The sequence below is a fragment of the Camelina sativa genome, chromosome 7, assembly GCF_030686135.1.
Source record: "Camelina sativa cultivar CO46 ecotype springtype chromosome 7, ASM3068613v1".
Taxonomy (NCBI): Eukaryota; Viridiplantae; Streptophyta; class Magnoliopsida; order Brassicales; family Brassicaceae; genus Camelina; species Camelina sativa.
Window position 1 is genome coordinate 5,757,908 of NC_141886.1, and position 20,207 is coordinate 5,778,114.

Sequence of the window (20,207 nt, forward strand, 5' to 3'; positions counted from 1 at the left end):
TGGGGAATCGGCCGTTTCAGCTACTACAATTCCATTGCCCCTCTAATACTAAGATTATTGTGTGTCTATCCTAGTAGGTTCAATTAACCTTATGCAGTTGTAATACTTAAGGTGTCAATCCAGTTGGGATGTTGATAACAACTGAGGTCCAATCAAGAAATCACAAGTCAAGCCAATCCAAAGAGAGTGTTTTTATCTAAAAATCCTAGGATGATCATAATGCAAAATGAAAATGAGCTACAAGACTAGAAACGAGAATGTAAGACAAGAAGCGAAAATGAATGAAAACAGAAAACGAGTCTAAGCAAGAACTAAACAACAAGAAGCGAAACAGTCTCAGGAATGTAGTAAAAATCAGAAAGATAGAAGTCCTAAGGATGAGAGTAATTGATGTCGGTGGAGTATCCTAATCTACAGAGTGTTTAACATGCCACAAGCAAACCATCCCTTTAGCATCATCTCTTAGCTAATCCAATCTCTTGACAGAAGCTACTCAAACTCAACCACTTCCAAACCTAGCTCTCGCTAAAGAAACATGATCAAGCATGACATGAAAAACAAGTTCATTCACGTCAACAAACATCCTAGACAACTAATCTCTTAGGCTAGGAATGTAAGTCTCTGACACTAGGTTGTCAGACATTTCATCGAACACCTTTTGGGTGTGGAAATGTTTAAGACCTAGTTCCAATTGATCAGAGAGAAACTAGTATTTCTAACTCTAGTCCAGAAGGGAATCATACAAATCAAACCTTAAACACCCTATATCCTAAAATCCTCCACCTAATCTATCCCATCCTCAAGAACAATCACACTACTCAGATCCGAAAATCATCATCAAAGATACGAATTCGGAAAACATTGAATCAAGCATAGTAAGATAGATAAAAATGAGATGAACAACTTTGCAGAAGAAATCAAATGCAAAAACTCAATAAACTCAAAGATGTCGGATTACAAGTCTGAGAACGTTTTCGGTGGCTAGGTAAAACCTTAAGAAAAAGAACAAAAAAACGAGATAAAAGATGTTTTCAGCCAAGACTTAACAAAATGTATTTATAGTAAAAACATGTAACTCCCTAAAACTTAAAACGACAAGGTGAAGAGTCGGTTTGGGAATCTCCTGAAGCGTGTACGACGGAACGTTTTCCTGACATGTGCGAACGAGTCGATGTGCGTCTAGTGGCTCGACCCAGATGGCTCGAGTGAGGTCGAGTGATGTGTGATGAGGCTGGCTCAAGCGAGGTCGACTGGGTGGAGTGGATGGGTGTTGGCTCGAACCAGAGTGGTGTTGGCTCGAGCTGGGTGTATATGCATCCACTAAAACAATGATAACTCTTGAACCACAGCTCCGATTGGCTTGAAATAAACGGTGTTGGAAAGATGACTCAGTTCCCTACAACTTTGATGAAGACGTCGAAAGCTAAATCCCACTCGAGTGGAACGGCTCGAACGGGGTGGTGTTGGCTTGATCGAGAATGGTTTTGGCTGGAGTTGGGTGTATACGCATCCACTAACTTGATGATACCTCTTGAACCACACCACTGATTGGTTTGAAATAAACAGCGTTGGAATTATGACTCAATTTCCTACAACTTTGATGAAGTCGTCAAAAGCTAAATCCCAATCGAGTGGAACGGCTCGAATGGGGTGGCTCGATCGAGCGGATGAGACTGGCTCGAGAGAGGGGCTCGATCGGGGTTGTGATATTGGCTCAAGAGACGGTTTCGGGAGTGTTGTGCAGCGGATGGGTCCAGTGATGCGTTCCCGACGTCTCCTAGATACCTGAAATACTCCGAAATGCACAATGTATGCAAGGATGATGCAAGAACTACCTAGACATGCAAAGTGTATATAAAAGACTAGAAAATGACGCAAAACAATGACTTATCCTAGCTAAATACATGATAAATATATGCTAGGGAGAGACAAAATATAGACATATCAACTCCCCCCAAACTTAGTCTTTGCTTGCCCTCAAACAAACGATCAAGAACAAAGTATGGAAGAGAGGTGTGAAGATGGGGTCTTAGTTCCATGATGCATGGTGAAGGGACTTTATTTAAAAACTTTGTTGAAACGATTCTGATCTTTAATCTACACATGCAATTCTATCAATCATTTCCTTTAACATTCATTAACAGAGAACCGTGAATCAAGCTAAACAATGTCATCGAACTCATTTGGCGAGGTTGAAAGGTCAAGGACGAAGTGGTTTTATCAATACAAAATAAGGTTCTCTCACGAAAAGGAGTTGAGCTTAAAAGAAGGCTAAAGGTTGAAACCAACTGATACATACAAAAGCAGTGCCCTGTCTACCCAAAGGTCCATAAGAAAACTCAGCCCTAACATTCTAACCCAGAAGTTGGTCCTATCTCTACCCTTCGTCAGCAACATCATCTCAAACTCTTACACTTAGTCTTAGGAGGAGTTCATTTCTTTTCATTCTAGCGGATTGGAAAATCTTTATTATCAATATGGTTCCTTTTCTTTTCTTCTAAGGACTCTAGACATCTTAAGCATTTTTACTTTCTATTCTTTGTCTAATCTTTTATTTCATGCCCAGAACCAATTACTCTTTTCACTTTGCTCAACCCAAATCTTTTACTAGACTTGTAAACTTTGAAAACACATCCCCCTCCTTAAGACTTTCTACCCTTTACTTTTCTGCACAAATCCATACCCAATACCCAAAATCGAGTTCTCACCTAGTCCTACTAGTCCGGATAACGCGAACTAGAACTACACAGGATCCAAGTCTTGTCGGTTAGAACCTAACACTATCTAACAAGCTCAACTCGAAAAAGGCCTGACACTCAAGAATACAATTGGCTTGAAAGAACGGTTGGTTAAGGGTGTGGGGAACTGTTCCAAAAATGGGAATCAGCTACTTGGATTGACAAGGGTGGTAAAAATGTGAAAGACAATCCAAGTATGTATATGGTATCCATGAGTTCAACTTCAATGCATAACAAGATAATTGCAAGTCAGGATTAGGTTCAGATAGATAGGGAATGACGTCAATTCAAAACATGCTTCAATCAAGACTATAATGCAATTTCGAGAATTCAAAAATTGGTTCAGTTTTACATTTCAAGTTTAATCAACAAGCATCAAAGAACTAATAACAAGGGCCTTGATCCTATCCTATTGAATTCAGCATGCTACCAAGGTTACAATCATCATTAACCACTATGCTAAATGCAAAAACTCTGTATGAATAACACTAGACTCAATCCTAATATGCAAGTGTAAACTACATGAACACTCTGTTTTTGTGAAAGTTTTCGATTTTTTTTTGGGTTTTTCTATGCAAATAGATGGATGCAAACTCAAACATGATATGATGCAAAAAATTGAAATAAGAATCACAAAACACAACATCAGTTACATCATCTCAAACCCTCTCCCAAGTTTAAATTTTTCTATGCTGCAAGTTTTTCATCAGTTACATCATCTCAAAATTACACAGTTACATCAGTTACATCATCTCAAACCCTCTCCCAAGAAAAATTTGCAGGAGGATTTAAGAATCACAATAGAAACAATGCAGGAATGAAATGGTATATACAAGGGAAGGTAGGAGTACCTCAGTAGTAGAAGAAGGAGTTGGTGCTCGCCCAAGGAGGAGCGTTATATTGACTTTGTCCTTCACCTTGTTCCGGATCCGTAGGAGTGACCTCAGCTGGTTGGTCGAGAAGTTTGTTCGAGTGAGACACTGATCTCCGGACTGGTCGGCTCGAGCGGGTGAGTTCGGCGGGAGCGACGAGAGTGGCTCGATTGAAAAGCACATATGTGGCTCGATGGGCGTTGAGCGAGTGGGAGATCAAGTCGAGAGTGGAATCTCGAGCGAGAGTTGGTGATCAGATCGAGTGGACGTGGTCGAGCGTGGCGGCGGAGATTGGCTCGATCGACGTAGTTGAACTGAAGACAGATGTAAGTCGGTCAAGCGATGTCGAAACGGGATTGGAGACGGCGGCTCGAGTGAGGCAGTCAGGAAGGTTGAGTCGTGAGCGTGATGTGCCGGTGGCGGTCGAGTCGAGTTCCGCGCATGTTGAGCTTCCTGGTCGACTGGGTCTTTTGACTGCTACTTTCACTTTTCCTTTTGTATTGCTCATACTCCCTTCTGTAGATTCCTGAACAGCAGAAAACTAAAAACAAAAATCAAAAACACAAGGATCCTAAAAAATATTTACAATGATACTTTTGGGACTTCCTCCCAAGTGGGCTTGTTTAAAGTCCCTAGCTTGACTTTGCATACTCCTTATGCTTTGGGAGGGTCATAGAGAGGTTTTCTAGACCCCTCTAGAATGTCTTGTCTAGCCATATACTCTTTAACATTCTGCCCAGGTTCAATAAGAAAAGATCTTCTCTTCTTCATTATCCCCAACCTCTGCCTTAATTTTCTTGGAGAAGAAATTTTAACTTTTCCCTGAAGCTGCATGATTTGCCCTCTCATCTCCTTCAACATGGCTGTTAACTCCGTCACTGTATCCCTTAGAATCTTGGTTGTTTGGAGTTCAGACTAACTGTCAAGCGCGGGAGGACTTGTCTCTTGCGGTTGGTGATTAGGAAGTAGGTCTCGACGCTTAGGGAGGGTAACGACTGCACTCGAGTCGGAAAGTGGTCGAGTGACACTTTTAGTTTTCTCTTTGGTTACCAAAACCTCTTTTTCTGCCTCATTCACACCCTCAAAGATGTAAAACCCATCTTTTTGATCTTTCTCTTCAATCACGAAGGTCTGTCCATCAATAGTTGGTTTCTTCTTAGAATCCTTGATATCAAACTTCATCTTGAACTTTTTACCCAGATTGAGATCAATCATCCCCTTCTTGACATCAATGACTGCTCCAACTGTAGCTAAGAAAGGTCTTCCCAGGATTAGTGGATCTTTAGGCTCTTCATCCATTCCCAGCACCACAAAGTCAGTAGGAATCTCAGCTTCTCCAATTTTGATGGGCAGGTTATCTAGTAGACCATGAGGCAATCTAGTAGTCCTATCAGCCAATATTAAGTGGAGGTTGCATGACTTCTATTTGTAGAATCCTAGCCTCTGAGCTACATAGAGTGGCATGAGGCTGACTGAAGCACCAAGGTCACATAGGCACTTTTTGAAGTTCAATGGACCTAGATAACAAGGCAAGGTGAAAGAACCAGGGTCGTCTAGCTTCTTTGGGATAATCATCTTCTGAATAACAGCCTTGCATTTATGCATAGCCCCACCTATGACATTTACTACCCTCTCATCTTCCAGAGCCTTAGCTTGAGTTCCTTTAGTTATCTCCTCCTTCTCCTTGGTCCTTTCTGTTACCAAATCAGTTTAAAACTTTTGATATTGAGGCACAAGTGCAAATGCATCAAGCAAAGGCATCCTAAGTTCAATCTCTTTGACTTGTTTTTCGAACAAAGCTTTATACTTCTCAGTAAGCTGCTTCTTAAACCTCACTGGAAATGGTAGAGGTGGCTTGTATGGTGGAGGAATGAATCTCACAGGTTTATCCTTGGGAGAAGCGGGCTCTTTAGTAGCTTGACGATCAGATTGCTTGACTGACTCAATTGGATCCTTGAGCACCTCGACAGGATCCTTTATCTGAACTTCATCTTGAAGAAAATCTTCCCCATCTAAACTCTCATTGTCCTCAGTGAGCCGTACATCTACAGCTTGGGTGGTGATGGCATGGATAGTAGCATAGTCCTTTGGATTTTGAACTGCTTTTCCATGTAGTTGGCCAGGTGTTGGGGAAGAAGTAGAAGCACTCTTACCTTCCATATACTTTATCTTGGAGTTAAGAGCTTCAAACTTGACATTCAGATCATTGTATGAACACTTTATGCGCAGACTGAGTTCAGCAAGCTTCTTGGCAGTTTCCAGAGAACCGCTAGCTTGAACCTGAAGAAGTTGTTGCATAATTTGCTCCATTTCTTGATCAGGAGCTGGAGTAGGCTGAACTGGTTGAGGGCGGAATCCTGGCGGTGGTCCTGAGGGAGCCTGGTAACCTTGTTGGAATTGCTGTTTAGGCACGAATCCGTGATTGTAAGGCACAAAAGGTTTCTGTTGACCTTGTTGTTGCTGCTAAAGAGGGTACTCTTGATTCTGGGGATTTACAACGTTGGTGCTCCTGTAAGACAAATTGGGGTTTGTCTTATAGGGGTTGTAACCGTTGTTGTATCCACCTTGATTATGGACATAGCTCATCTCTTCAGATTGATCACCCTCCCCATCTTGAACTTGGAAATGGTCATCCTCAGATACGAAGTGGATGCTCTTCTGCTGGCTGAGCAGGAGGCGATCAAGCTTGTCGTTAACATTCTTGTGGTCCTTCTTGTACTTCTCCTCAGAACCAGCGTCGCCTCTAGCTGTGCGGTCATAGTCGTCATGGTAATTGCCATAAGACTGGGCGAGATTCTCAACCAGTTGCCATCCTTCATCAACGTCTTTGTTCAGGAAGTTACCGTTAGAGGCAGTGTCAAGCAGCATGCAGATTTTTGGAAGTACACCACGGTATAGAGTTCTCAGCAGTGACTCGTTGCTGAAACCATGGTGTGGACACTGGCTAAGGTAACCCTTGAAACGCTCCCAGGCTTCGCAGAATGATTCTGAGTTTTTCTGAGTGAAGCTGGAGATTTCATTCCTGAGACGTGTTGTTCTGGAGTTGGAGAAGAACTTGGCCAAGAAGGCTTTCTTGCAGTCGTCCCAAGTGGTGATGGATCCCTTGGGAATGTTTTTCTCCCATTGATGAGCTTTGTCTCCTAGGGAGAATGGGAAGAGTCGCAACTTGTAACCATCCTCACTTACTCCATTGATCTTGGTGAGACTGCCAAGATGGTCGAACTCGTCCAGGTGATCGAGTGGATCCTCCATAGGCAACCCGTGAAACTTGTTCCCTTGGATCATGGAGATCACACCACTTTTGATCTCGAAGTTGTTGTTCTGCACAGCGGGAGGGAAAATTCCAGCGCATTGAGTATGAGTGTTCGGTGCATCTCCAGCACCAATGTGTCGCGGTCTCAGATCAGGTCCGTTAGGGTGTTCCATAGTGACTGGTGCAGGATGATCGGTGAGCAGACGAGCTGGTCGTTGTCTTTGTAACCGATTTATGTCGTCAATGGCAGGAAGGAGCTTCTGAGTTCCTCTTGATCTGGTGTGCATGCAAGGTTGCAATCAACAGGTTCCTAAGATGCAAAAAAAACAAGCAGACAATCAAAACAAGTCAGTATTCAGAATGATAATTGTAACAAAACTTAATCTTGCAAAACTTGAAATCTTAATTGTAGCAAAACGAATCCCAAATGGCAACGGCGCCAAATTGATACTAAGATTTTTGTGTGTCTATCCTATCAGGTTCAATTAACCTTATGCAGTTGTAATACTTAAAGTGTCAATCCAGTTGGGATGTTGATAACAATTGAGATGCAATAAAGAAATCACAAGTCAAGCCAATCCAAAGAGAGTGTTTTTATCTAAAAATCCTAGGATGATCATAATGCAAAACGAAAATGAGCTACAGGACTAGAAACGAGAATGTAAGACAAGAAGCGAAAATGAATGAAAACAGAAAACGAGTCTAAGCAAAAACTAAACAACAAGAAGCGAAATAGTCTCAGGAATGTAATAAAAATCAGAAAGATAGACGTCCTAAGGATGGGAGTAATTGATGTCGGTGGAGTATCCTAGTCTACAGAGTGTTTAACATGCCACAATCAAACCATCCCTAAACAATGAACATCACGGCTTAGCTAATCCAATCTCTTGACAGAAGCTACTCAAACTCAATCACTTCCAAACCTAGCTCTCGCTAAAGAAACATGATCAAGCATGGCATGAAAAACAAGTTCATTCACGTCAACAAACATCCTAGACAATTAATCTCTTAGGTTAGGAATGTAAGTCTCTGGCACTAGTTGGTCAGACATTTCATCGAACACCTTTTCGGTATGGAAATGTCTAAGACCTAGTTCTAGTTGATCAGAGAGAAACTAGTATCTTTAACTCTAGTCTAGAAGGGAATCATACAAATCAAAGCTTAAACACCCTAAAATCCTCCACCTAATCTATCACATCCTCAAGAACAATCACACTACTCAGATCCGAAAATCATCATCAAATATACGAATTCGGAAAACATTGAATCAAGCATAGTAAGATAGATAAAAATGAGATGAACAACTTTGCAGAAGAAATCAAATGCAAAAACTCAATAAACTCAAAGATGTTGCATTACAAGTCTGAGAAAGTTTTTGCTGGCTAGGTAAAACCTTAAGGAAAAGAAAAAAAAACGAGATAAAAGATGTCTTCAGCCAAGACTTAAAAAAATGTATTTATAGTAAAAACATGTAAATCCTTAAAACTTAAAACAACAAGGTGAAAAGTCGGTTTGGGAATCTCCTGAAGCGTGTAAGACGGAACGTCTTCCTGACATGTGCGAACGAGTCGGTGTGCGTCCAGTGGCTCGACCCAGATGGCTCAAGTGAGGTCGAGTGATTCGTGGTGAGCCTGGCTCGAGCGAGGTTGACTGGGTGGAGTGGAGGGATGTTGGCTCGAACCAGAGTGGTGTTGGCTCGATCCAGAGTGGTTTTGGCTCGAGCTGGGTGTATGTGCATCCACTAAAACGATGATAAATCTTGAACCACACCTCCGATTGGCTTGAAATAAACGGCGTTGGAAATATGACTCAGTTCCCTACGACATTGATGAAGTCGTCGAAAGCTAAATCCCACTCGAGTGGAACGGCTCGAACGGGGTGGTGATGGCTCGATCTAGAATGGTTTTTGCTCGAGCTGGATGTATACGCATCCACTAAATCGATGCTACCTCTTGAACCACGCCTCCGATTGGCTTGAAATAAACGGTTTTGGAAAGATGGCTCAATTCCCTACAACTTTGATGCAGACGTCAAAAGCTAAATCCCACGCGAGTAGAACGGCTCGAACGGGGTGCTCGATCGAGCGGATGAGACTAGCTCGAGAGAGGGGCTCGAACGGGGTTGTGAGATTGGCTTGAAAGACGGTTCTGGGAGTGTTGTGCAGCGGATAGGTCGATTGATGCGTTCCCGACGTCTCCTAGATACCTGAAGTACTTCGAAATACACAATATATGCAAGGATGATGCAAGAACTACCTATACATGCAAAGTGTATAAAAAGGACTAGAAAATGATGCAAAACAATGAGTTATCCTAGCTGAATGGATGATAAATATATGCTAGGGAGAGACAAAATATTGACATATCATCCTCGTTCAAGTAAATTGGTCACTACCTGAGCCACAGAATAAGCTTTTTGACCAATAGCTACATAAACACATATGACATTTTGACCTTGTTGATTGAGAAATGTATATGTGGCTACTGAAATTTACGGTTCTGTCTATCACCAATAATTAATTCTTGCTGGCCACATCCTATAGGGATCATGGAATCAATAGCAATAAGTCCTGTTTGAAGGGGCTCATATACATAACTAAATTTGATTTCGTTTATACTCGTGAAAATTATATAAGATTTAAATACTGAAATTAAATCCAAAAATTTAAACCTTTAAATTTATTGTATAGTTCCGAAATGAAACCAACCACAGACTGATATAAGGTGGTTTTAGATTTTTGAGGGCTGTATATGTTTCTGATTAAAGAAGGGAGTAAGGAAATGTAGATGTTTTTTTTTTTGGTTTTATGGATCTGTAGTTAATTAGGTTTAAACTATAGTTAATTGGGTCCAAACAAAAAAAATAGATGTATCAGAAATATAGTAGTCAAATTTGAATCTCCTTAACAAAAGTTGAGAAAAATATTCTCATGTTATATAAGATTTTAGTATAACACAGCCTTTACCATATTAACATAAACATTATAGGGCTTACGCAGTGCCGTGCTTACAGGCAAGAGGAGAGAGCATTTGTCCTAAGCCACCAAAAATTAAAAATTTGTTAGGCCACATTTTTTTTTCTGTCTAGTCTTATGTATTTAAATTGATAAGATAAATGTGTATGTAAAGTGGGTTTTTTTTGTTTGAGAAGCCCATGACTATATTAGATTTGAAATTTCTACGCATGTTTGATACTCTAAATCTAATAACAATAATACTAATGGAAGATAATTAAGAATAAAGGAAACTACTTCTAGGGTTTAAGAATAGTGAACAATTGATAACCTATTTTGCTCATGATTATTCACCGTGTCTGTGTTGTCTACTCGTTTCATATTTTTTTTTTTACTTTTTTTTGGCTATTATATCTATAGAGACAGAATTCGTTCGAGAGCTTGATTATGTGAGTTTGGTAAATATATTTTTTATGAGAAACTGATAGAAAAATTGTGGCTTAGAATTTTTTTTTTCCTTCACCATTATTATCTTTAGAACAATAATTTTTATTTTAATATTTCTAATAATAAAAGCCACATTTTACTTACCCGTCCTAAGCCACAATTATTGGGCTTACATTTCTTGCAATTATCTTTTGTCTTTGATCACTATTTCTTTTCCTTTACTGCATTTATCTTTTTCGTTTCTGTTGCCTTCACCATTAACCCTTTCTTTCATTTTTTTTTTTTGGGTTTTCCAGGTTTCCTAATTATCTGTAATCATTGATAATGTGGGGAAATGGAGACGGGAGCTAATTTTAACAAATTTTGTGTATAATTGAAGAATTCTGAACACTGTTGGAGAATATGTTAAGTCCAATTACTGCTTGTAAATGTGATTCTTTATTTTTTTTTGTGGGGTTTAATTATTTTGTAACGTAAACTTTTAGTGGGCAAGGATATACAGTACTTTAGAGTTTGAATATTTCTTACATTTGTCTTTCCACTTAATTTTGAGTCTGCGACTCTGCCGGGTCGAAATTTAGAGAGTGATGACGTGGCAAGGATACAAAAAAGGCGATTTAGGTTTTGTGACTTTTCCATCACGTATGCTGTCGGCGGCGGCGGTTTCCAGCCCTTCTGGGGCCATCTCGGTGCCGAAAGTTAGGGAGGATACAGTTTTGGTGGATTCGGAGAAGCAGGGTTCTGATGTGAATGATGTTGTCGGGGATGTAGGGCCAACAGGTTCCTTAGTGGAGACAGGTTTGACTCAGGGTGCGACTATCCCTGACGTAGTTGCGCAGGCGGCTGTTGCGATCCCTGCAGCTAAGAGATCGTGGGTTAAGATTGCTAAGAATCATGTTTTTACAAAACAAAAGTTTGTGGTCGAGGAAGTTAATGGCCAGAGCAGAGTGGTGGTTCCGCCGGAGGTTTTTGTTTGTGCAAAACCGTTGTAGGAGGATTTTTTGATTGGGAAATTTCTTGGCTCTAAAGCACCTCATGTCGGGAAAGTCCACATGATTGTGAACACGATCTGGCGATTGGGGGATAAATCAACAATGATCGATGTCATTGGAGTGAATGACACAACGTTGAAATTTCGGGTTCAGAGTGAGGCCATGCGTCGGAGAATTTTGAACAGAGCTATGTGGAACATCATGGCTCTGCCAATGGTTGTGTCTAAATGGTCACAATTTGCGGAGGAAACGCAGCCGACTATGAAGTCTATTCAATTATGGGTTACTTTGCAGGATGTCCCTCCCACCATGTTCACAGACAAGGGGTTGGAGTTCCTGGCTAGTGCGGTTGGTACACCCATTCGTTTACACCCACGTACGGAGGCGTGTGTTAGTTTTGATGAGGCCCAAATATTGGTTGAAGCTGATTTAACAAAGGATTTACCTCGGGAGTTTGTTATGGTGGGGGAGGAGGAAGGTGGCTGTCTGCGGTGGTCAAATACTCCTACCCCTGGCTTCCACCAAGGTGTAGTGTATGTAAAAAGTGGGGCCGTTTAAGTGATTCTTGCCTTTCTACAGCAACACGGGAGCATCAAGAAAGCATCACAGTAGGCATTGCCTCAAAGGAATCGGTTCCAAAGGTGGCATTGCAGAATCCGGTTATTGTTTCTCCTGAGGGAGATCCCGTGGGTTTGGATAACACAAAGCCGCCTGCTCTGGCTTAGGTTATTGGTTTGTCCGAAGCTGTAGTTTCTGCAGTTGAGGAGAGTTTGGCAGGAAATGCGCATGATCAAGGGTGGATCACGCCTCAAAAAAAGAATACTAATTTGGCAGGGCGAATTGCTTGTTCTAATCCAGCTGAGGTCTCTCTTCTATCTAACTCATATTCGGTGTTAGGTGATACTGAGGAGTTAGGTGAGGATGTTCAGGGCAAATCTGCAGTCTCCGAGGTTGCTTATGTCCAGCCATCACATGCGGTACGCCCAAATTTGCCACTCGGGGATCAGGTTATTCTTGGTGTCTCTGTCCCGTTGGCTCTGGCCAAGCATGTCCCAGCGATACGTATGTATCTACCTAGAAACACAAAAACTGCTCATCAAACGGTTTCAATCTCTTCTGCTCAGACTAAGGGGATCCCTAGGGTTCAGAGTCAGAAGAATCCTTCCAAGCATTGATCATGTCAGGTTTCTCATGGAATGTTCGCGGGCTAAATAAATCAACTAAACATTCTGTGATAGAGAAGTGGATCAAGGATTGTCATTTTCAGTTTGGGTGTCTCTTAGAAACGAGAGTTAAGGAGAGAAAGGTGTAGCAGGTGTGTAGTAAACTGTTTAAAGATTGGTCGGTGTTAACCAACTATGAATACAATAGGAGAGGACGTATATGGGTGGTGTGGAGAAAGGATGTCCGTTTGAGTCCGTTCTTTAAGAGTGGTCAGCTTATTACCTGTTCAGTTAAGTTACCAGACCAGGAGAATGAGTTCTTCTGTTCTTTTGTCTACGCTTCGAATTCTGTTGAGGAGAGGAAGGTTTTATGGCGTGAATTGCAGGATCATTATGTCTCTGATTATCCGGAATAAACCTTGGTTGTTGGTCGGTGAATTTAATGAAATTTTATACATGAGAGAGCACTCGAATGTGGAGAATCACCCTGTGGTTTCTCCCGGTATGAGAGATTTCCAACATGTGATTAACCACTGTGAGGTGTCTGAGCTTCCATCACATGGTCCCCTCTATACTTAGTGTAATAGGAGAGAGAATGGTCTTATTTTGAAGAAATTGGATCGTGTGTTGGTGAATGATGTATGGCTTCAGACTTATCCTACTTCGTATAATGTCTTTGAAGCAGGGGTGCTCTGATCATTTGCGGAGCAGGATAAGTCTTAATAATGTCGTTGGTGAGCATAAAAAACTGCATAAGCCTTTCAAGTTTGTTAACGCAGTGGCGGGAATGGTGGAGTTTAAACCGATGGTTGACATTTTCTGGAAAGAAACAGAGGCTACTTTCATGTCCACCTCGACAATGTTCCGGTTTACCAAGAAGTTAAAGGCTCTTAAGCCGCTGATTCGCAACCTGGCAAAGGAACGTCTAGGGAACTTGGTTAAGAGGATAAAGGAGGCTTATGCCACACTTTGTCAAAAACAAGAAATGAACCTCATGAACCCCTCTCCCCAGGCTTTGATAGAGGAATTGGAGGCCTATCACCGGTGGGATCATGTGGCTGCTATAGAAGATAAGTTCTTAAAGCAACGTTCGAAATTACATTGGCTACAAACGGGCGGTCAAAATAGTAAGACCTTCCATCGGGCTGTTACAGCAAGAGCGGCACAGAACTCGATCAGGGAGATACAACGGCGTGATGGTACAGTGACATCTAAGGGGGAGGAAATTAAGGAGGAGGCTGAATGTTTTTTCAGGGAGTTCTTGCAGCGGGTTCCAGACGACTTTAAGGGTATTTCTTCCTAGGATCTACAATCTTTGTTGTCGTTTCGTTGTTCGGAGAGGGATAGGATGATGCTTACTCGATCAGTTTCAGCGGAGGAGATCAAAAAAGTTCTCTTTGCCATGCCAAATGACAAAGCACCAGGGCCAGATGGGTTTACCATGGAGTTCTATAAATCTACTTGAGATATTTTAGGTTCAGAGTTTGTTCTGGCAATACAATCATTCTTTGTGAAGGGATTTCTGCCTAAGGGGGTTAACTCAACGATACTTTCTCTCATTCCCAAAAAGAGTGAGGCCAGTGAAATGAAGGACTACAGGCCAATATCTTGTTGCAATGTTCTATACAAATTTATTTTCAAAATCTTGGCTAATCACCTAAAAGTGGTACGGTGTTGCCGCAGTTTATTGCTGGAAACCAATCTGCTTTTGTTAAACACTGTTTGCTCATTGAGAACCTCATGCTTGCTACGGAGCTAGTAAAGGACTACCATAAGGATTCCATGTCTAGTCGCTGTGCTCTTAAGATCGACATCTCTAAGACCTTTGATTCAGTCCAATGGCCTTTCCTCCGCAATGTTCTTGTTGCTATGGAGTTTCCTCCGGAGTATATTCATTGGATTATGCTTTGTGTCACTACTGCTTCTTTTTCGGTCCAAGTGAATGGGGAGCTCGCTGGATATTTTCACAGTACAAGGGGGTTGAGGCAGGTCTGCTCTCTTTCTCCCTACCTTTTTGTTATTTGCATGGATGTGCTTTCCAAGATGTTGGACAAAGCTGCTGTGTTGCGAACGTTTGGTTATCATCCGCGGTGTAAAAACATGGGACTTACTCATCTTAGCTTTGCTGATGATATTCTTGTGTTTTCGGATGGTCAACATCGTTAGATTGAGGGTATTGTTGAAACGTTTGCGGTGTTTGGCAGTCAGTCAGGGCTCAACATAAGTCTCGAGAAATCTACGATCTACTTTGCTGGTTCTTCAATAGCTGCTCCTGATCTTGTTCACTTTCCCTTCGAGATTGGCCAGCTCCCAGTCTGTTACTTAGGTTTGCCCCTGGTGACAAAACGTCTTTCCTCGGCAGACCTCCTTCCCCTTCTTGAACAAATTAAGAGGAAAATTGGTTCCTGGACAGTTCGCTTTCTCTCATATACAGGTCGGCTTAATTTGATTTCTTTGGTGCTGTGGAGTATTTGTAATTTCTGGCTTGCCGCTTTTAGGCTCCCAAGGGAATGCATCAGAGAAATATATAAACTTTGTTCAGCTTATCTTTGGTCTGGTCCGACGTTGAATCCATCCAAAGCAAAAATTACTTGGGAAGATGTTTGCAAACCGAAGCAGGAAGGGGGACTTGGTCTACGATCTCTCAAGGAAGCGAATGATGTTAGCTGTTTGAAGCTGATTTGGCGCATGGTCTCATCTGGTAACTCGCTGTGGGTGAAATGGATAGATCAGAACCTTCTGCATGGTTTGTTTTGGTCTATAAAGGACAGTACTACTCTAGGATCCTGGATGTGGAGGAAGTTACTAAAATACAGGGACGTTGCTAAAAGTCTCTGCAAAATGGAGGTCAGGAATGGCTCTCGTACCTCATTTTGGTTTGATGATTGGTCCGGTTTGGGTAGGCTTGTGGAGGTGGTTGGTGATCGTTATTTCGACCTGGGAGTTGCTCGGCAAGCTACAGTTGCAGAGGCTTGGGCACAGCGTAGACGACAGTAACGACAGCACCGTCTAGACATTCTCAATTCCGTCGAAGAGGCTTTGGCTAACTCCTTGCAGAATCGCATTGTCGGAGATGATCGTGCTCTCTGGAAGGGTCCCAATGATGTTTTCAGGGCTAGCTTTTCCACCAAAAACACTTGGAATCAAATTCGTACTGCTTCACACCGTGTAGCTTGGTACGATTGTGTTTGGTTCGCCTACAACACACCAAAGTACTCGTTCTGTGTCTGGTTAGCCGTTCGAGATAGATTGTCCACTGGTGATCGGATGCTTCAATGGAATCAAAGTGCAGACTCGTCTTGTGCCTTCTGCGGTACCATGATAGAGTCTCGTGATCACCTCTTTTTCACCTGCAGCAATGTGACGGAGATTTGGGGGGCTTTACCTAAAAATATTTTCCGAGACAAGTACACAACGAACTGGGCTGCTCTAGTCACGTGTGTGGCGGATCGTTGGCCGGACAGGGTGGTTGGTTTCATCGCTAGATACCTTTTTCCAAACTACGATTTATACTCTCTGGAGAGAGCGTAATTCTCGTAAGCATGGAGAGGCTACACATTCAGCAGCTCGCATAATAACATGGATCAATAAACAGGTCCGGAATCAGCTCCTCGCTATTTCTGTTGTAGGGGACCGACGCTATGAGGAGGGTCTTCAAGTTTGGTTTGCGTCCAGAGATCTTGGCTGACTTGAAGTTTCAGTTCTTTTATAGTTGTAAATTACTGGCTAAAGTGTTTTAAGCTACCTGTTGCACTAGTTCTAAAAACGCAATTTTTTCTTTTGAGTTTAATTTAACATCAAATTAAAAAAAAAAGAATATTTCTTACATAATAAAATTGTTTTTTGGGATAACCTTTTAATCATTCATATTGCGTTTAGATTTCATTTTTAGTTTTTAAAGTTGTTGATTTATGTGAGGGCTATATGTTATGAGTGTTGATGATATAGTAAGTAACTCATATAAATGTAAAATGATACGTAAGGGTTAAATTTGAGGAGACATTTAGGTTGTGGTGATCACACTGTACATTTTAGTTTAAAATATATTTGCTATGCCTTTTTTCTTGTTAGTATAGGGTGCTCGTAACTGATGATAAATTTGAGGTCAATTTTCTCACCAAAAATAAAACTATCTTTTAAAAAAAAGTATTGGATTTCTTTTACAAAATTCAATTAAAACAGTACCACATTCAAACAATTCTTTTTTTTTACATTACTTAAAAAAAAATTCTTTCTTAATAAGTTTGGCCATTATCCCTTTTCACTGGTTCATAAACCCCATTCCTAGAAAACCATGGTGGTCTATAGCTTGATTCTTCTACTACTGTTCGTCAGTGGTTTATGACCTGCAATGAACCCGTCGGTCCAACATCCTCAAGTATCATTCTCATTCTCAATGACCTGCATATATCATGTTACTAACAACCTAATTTACCACGCACACAAATTTACACAAACGCGTTCAATCAAACAACAATTCTCGAGTCTATACTTATCAACTATCGAAGAGTATCTAAGAAAAAAGGCTATTGCATATCTGCAAATACCACGTTCACCTTAGCCTTAACTTGTTGGAGACTTCCACCTTGGTTCTCCATCAACCTAAATGTATAAACATGCCTCATGAAGACTCCAGCAGAGCTTCAGCTCAATCCAACGTCGTTTTCCAAACCAAACAATGCAAATTAATTGTCACAATTAACTCTATGCAAATCAGTCTCTGAAACATACGAATAGCTCAAGAACTAACCATTGGAAATGTAATCCCACCGTTGGATCTCTAGCTATTAGTACCAAGAAACTCCTCACAAATTGTCATCCCGATCAGAGAATTTGTAGACCTCCAAACGACGTCATCAATACTGTTTATTGGTTCATACTTGGCACATATTTGCGCCGCATTCCAGCATAAAGTAACGTGCATATCTTCCCGAATTCAACTCCTATTGAAGCTCTGTTGATTTCTGTGGACTCTTGGCTTGGTGGTGATCACGCCAATATCTTCACTCTGCCATACCGATGTCAGATCCGGTGTTGACTAGCCTCCAAACTTCCCCCACCACAATGCTTTTATTTTTTTATTCCTCTTTCTTAATTCTCTCTTCTCTGCACGTCTCCACCGCCATCTATGATTGAATGCAAAGACACACCCGACATATATAACAATAATGATGGTGATGTCAGGTTCAATCTTCTTCATAAAACACCTCGTTTTCTCTTTGGTTGGGACAACTTGTTGGAAGTTGATTCATAGCTTAATCCTGCAAAAAAGAAACAAAGAGAAAGGTGAGAGGATGAAGAGAACAAAGACGCTAAGCATCGAAGAAGAAGAGAATAAGCTTTTGTGTCGTAAGGTGAAAGAAGAGAAGAAGGAAGAGAGGCCATGGGCCACTAGTGTAGTAAAGGCCCATTAACATTAGTGGGCTAAGGGTGTTAGCTATAGTAATTAGGTTAACAATGAAACCTAAGTATAAAACTGTTGTGTTGTTGTAATAGATCATTATCCAAGTTTAACAATGTAGTCATTGGAGTAAAACAGCTTCTTGTCTCATCTCTAACAAACAAACCAAATCTGAGAGATAGAGAGAGCAAGACATCGAACCTAAGAGAGGTTAGAAGTAAGAATTCCAACATGGTATCAGAGCTGAAGATCCCTGGAGCCTGGAGCCTGCAAGAAGAAGAAGGGGTTGAGGCCGAGAGGGAGAAAAGGCAGTTTAATAAGAGACTGAAGAGAAGAGAGAAGAGATGGAGCACTCATCACTGAGAGGTGAGCTGAGTGAAAGAGTAAAAAAGGAGCAAACCTGTGACGGTGAAGCTCCACCACAGTTCAGGTTTGAGCCGGCGTCACATAGAAGACGTCAAGAGACTGTGACCTGAAAAAGGCATGAAAGGGAGCTGTTCATTAGTGACAGATGAGCAGAGATGGAGCCTCCATGAAGAGATGTCTACATACCTGAAGCCTGGTTAGAGAGGACCAACAGGATCTGAGAGAGAGAAAGATGAAGGCAGCCACAGAAGCTGCTCAATGGAGGAAGCCTTCAGTCAAGTAAGAGGTTGTGAGGGAGAAGAAGAGAAAGCCGTGAAGAAGAAACGGCAAAGAGAGAAAGACCAACATGTTGTTCAAAGCAAAGCTTGCTGGGTGAGGAAAGAAGCACAAGGAAAAGTGTTAGGCTAAAAGAAAAAAAAATGAAAGAAGAGCAAAGCTAAAATTATGTCGGAAAAGAAGAGAAGGAAAAGGATGTGGTGACAAGAGCACCATCAGCTACCACAAACATGTTTACACCGTACCTTCAAAAGCATCCAAGAAGGCGAGGAGGTCTCTGGAGGAAGCTATGGAGATAGTGCGGATGTATAGAGTTGTGGAGTGATTTCTGTTCTTGTTTTGACATGGTGAAGGTGAAGCTTGAAGATGCTTGGTGAATTTGAGGATCCATGTGGTTCTCCAACTGAAACCAGAAGAGGAAAAAGAAGCCAAGGTTAGAGAAAAACTGAAATGGAGGTGTAAAGAATCAAACAAACCAAGTCGGACAAAGCCGAGCTTGATGATTCAAGAATCCAAAACTAATGTTAGAGAAAAACTGAGGTGAAGAGAAGAAGCCTACACAAGCAAGATAATTGTGAGGCTGGAAAATAGAAAAGGGGTTTTGTTCCAAGAGAAGAACATGTGGTCCTGCACAAGGAAGAAGGCATCAAGCAACGGTGTCATAGGGAAGCAGAGTCTAAAACTGAAAAAAAGGCTATAGGCACTGCCGCTGTGGTTGAAGACAGAGAGGTATGCTTCAAGTTTGGAAAAATTTTTGATTACTCAAGTTGTGTTGGATATTCTGGAAAAACCAAACAGACCGAGGTTAGAGAAAAACTTTAGGTAATGGTGAAAAGAACCAAACAGACTAAAGTCAACCAAAGTGATGGTTTAGAGAATAGAAATGCACAACTTGGTGATCAAAGAAGACTCAAAGTAAAGAAAGGGAGAATGCATACCTGAAGTTGATAGAACGACACAAGCTGTTGGAGAAGCAGAGATCAAAGTAAAACCAGAAGGAGGATGCTCATCTAAGAGTGAGAGCAACAAACTGGTTAGAAAGAGAAAGATCAAGCTGAATAAGAGAAGCTCACCTGAGATAGAGGGAGCTAAGCCGGTTGCACAAAGCGCCGAAGAAGACGTGAACAAGAGTCACACACAAGACTTCAAGAACGTGAGGAGAGCTCGCGGGAAAGCTTGAAGGAGAGACTTGCATGTTACAGAGATGAAGCCACAAGGCTGACTAACCTGCAAGTGAAACAAATTGGTCAAGAAATTGATCAAAGAGAAACATGGAGCAAAAGCGAAGGAAAACTGTCAAGAGGTGACAAATAAATTCGCAAGAGAAAAGCTGGATCAATAGAGATTCAGATGAAGAGGGAGATTTAAAGAGCTAGCTACCTGCGAATGAGCTATGTCGACATAGTAACAGAGAATTCATCAAAGATGTTGATGTCGGGCAAGAAGCTAAAGCTAGAAAAGAAACAAGGGAGAGGTAAGGAATTACCTGTGTGTGGAGAACATAGAGTCTCCATGAGGAAGAACCGAGATGGTCATGGTTCGACTTGTCGGAAGAGACTGACGTGAAGCATTAGCTCCACTGAAGAGGGAGACTAGACAGAGATTTACTCCCAAGCACCTACAGAAAAGAAAGGATCGATTAAGAAGAATCGAAGCAAGAGGGAGATAAAAAAAAAACTTCAGGCTGGAAAATCAAGAGGAAGAAGATTGATGCGTGAAGATTCAGAGCTAAATGGAGATCGATAT

At 41.5% G+C, this 20,207-nt stretch overlaps 1 non-coding gene and 1 pseudogene across 1 annotated transcript; both read left to right on the forward strand.

Moving 5' to 3' along the window:
- The first annotated feature begins 6,533 nt into the window (after positions 1 to 6,533).
- On the forward strand, positions 6,534 to 6,640 carry LOC147940909 (small nucleolar RNA R71). The gene has a single exon (XR_015562947.1). It is a non-coding gene; the product is annotated as a small nucleolar RNA R71 (small nucleolar RNA).
- Positions 6,641 to 10,850: 4,210 nt separating this feature from the next.
- On the forward strand, positions 10,851 to 16,106 carry LOC147940910 (uncharacterized; annotated as a pseudogene).
- The last annotated feature ends 4,101 nt before the right edge of the window (positions 16,107 to 20,207 follow it).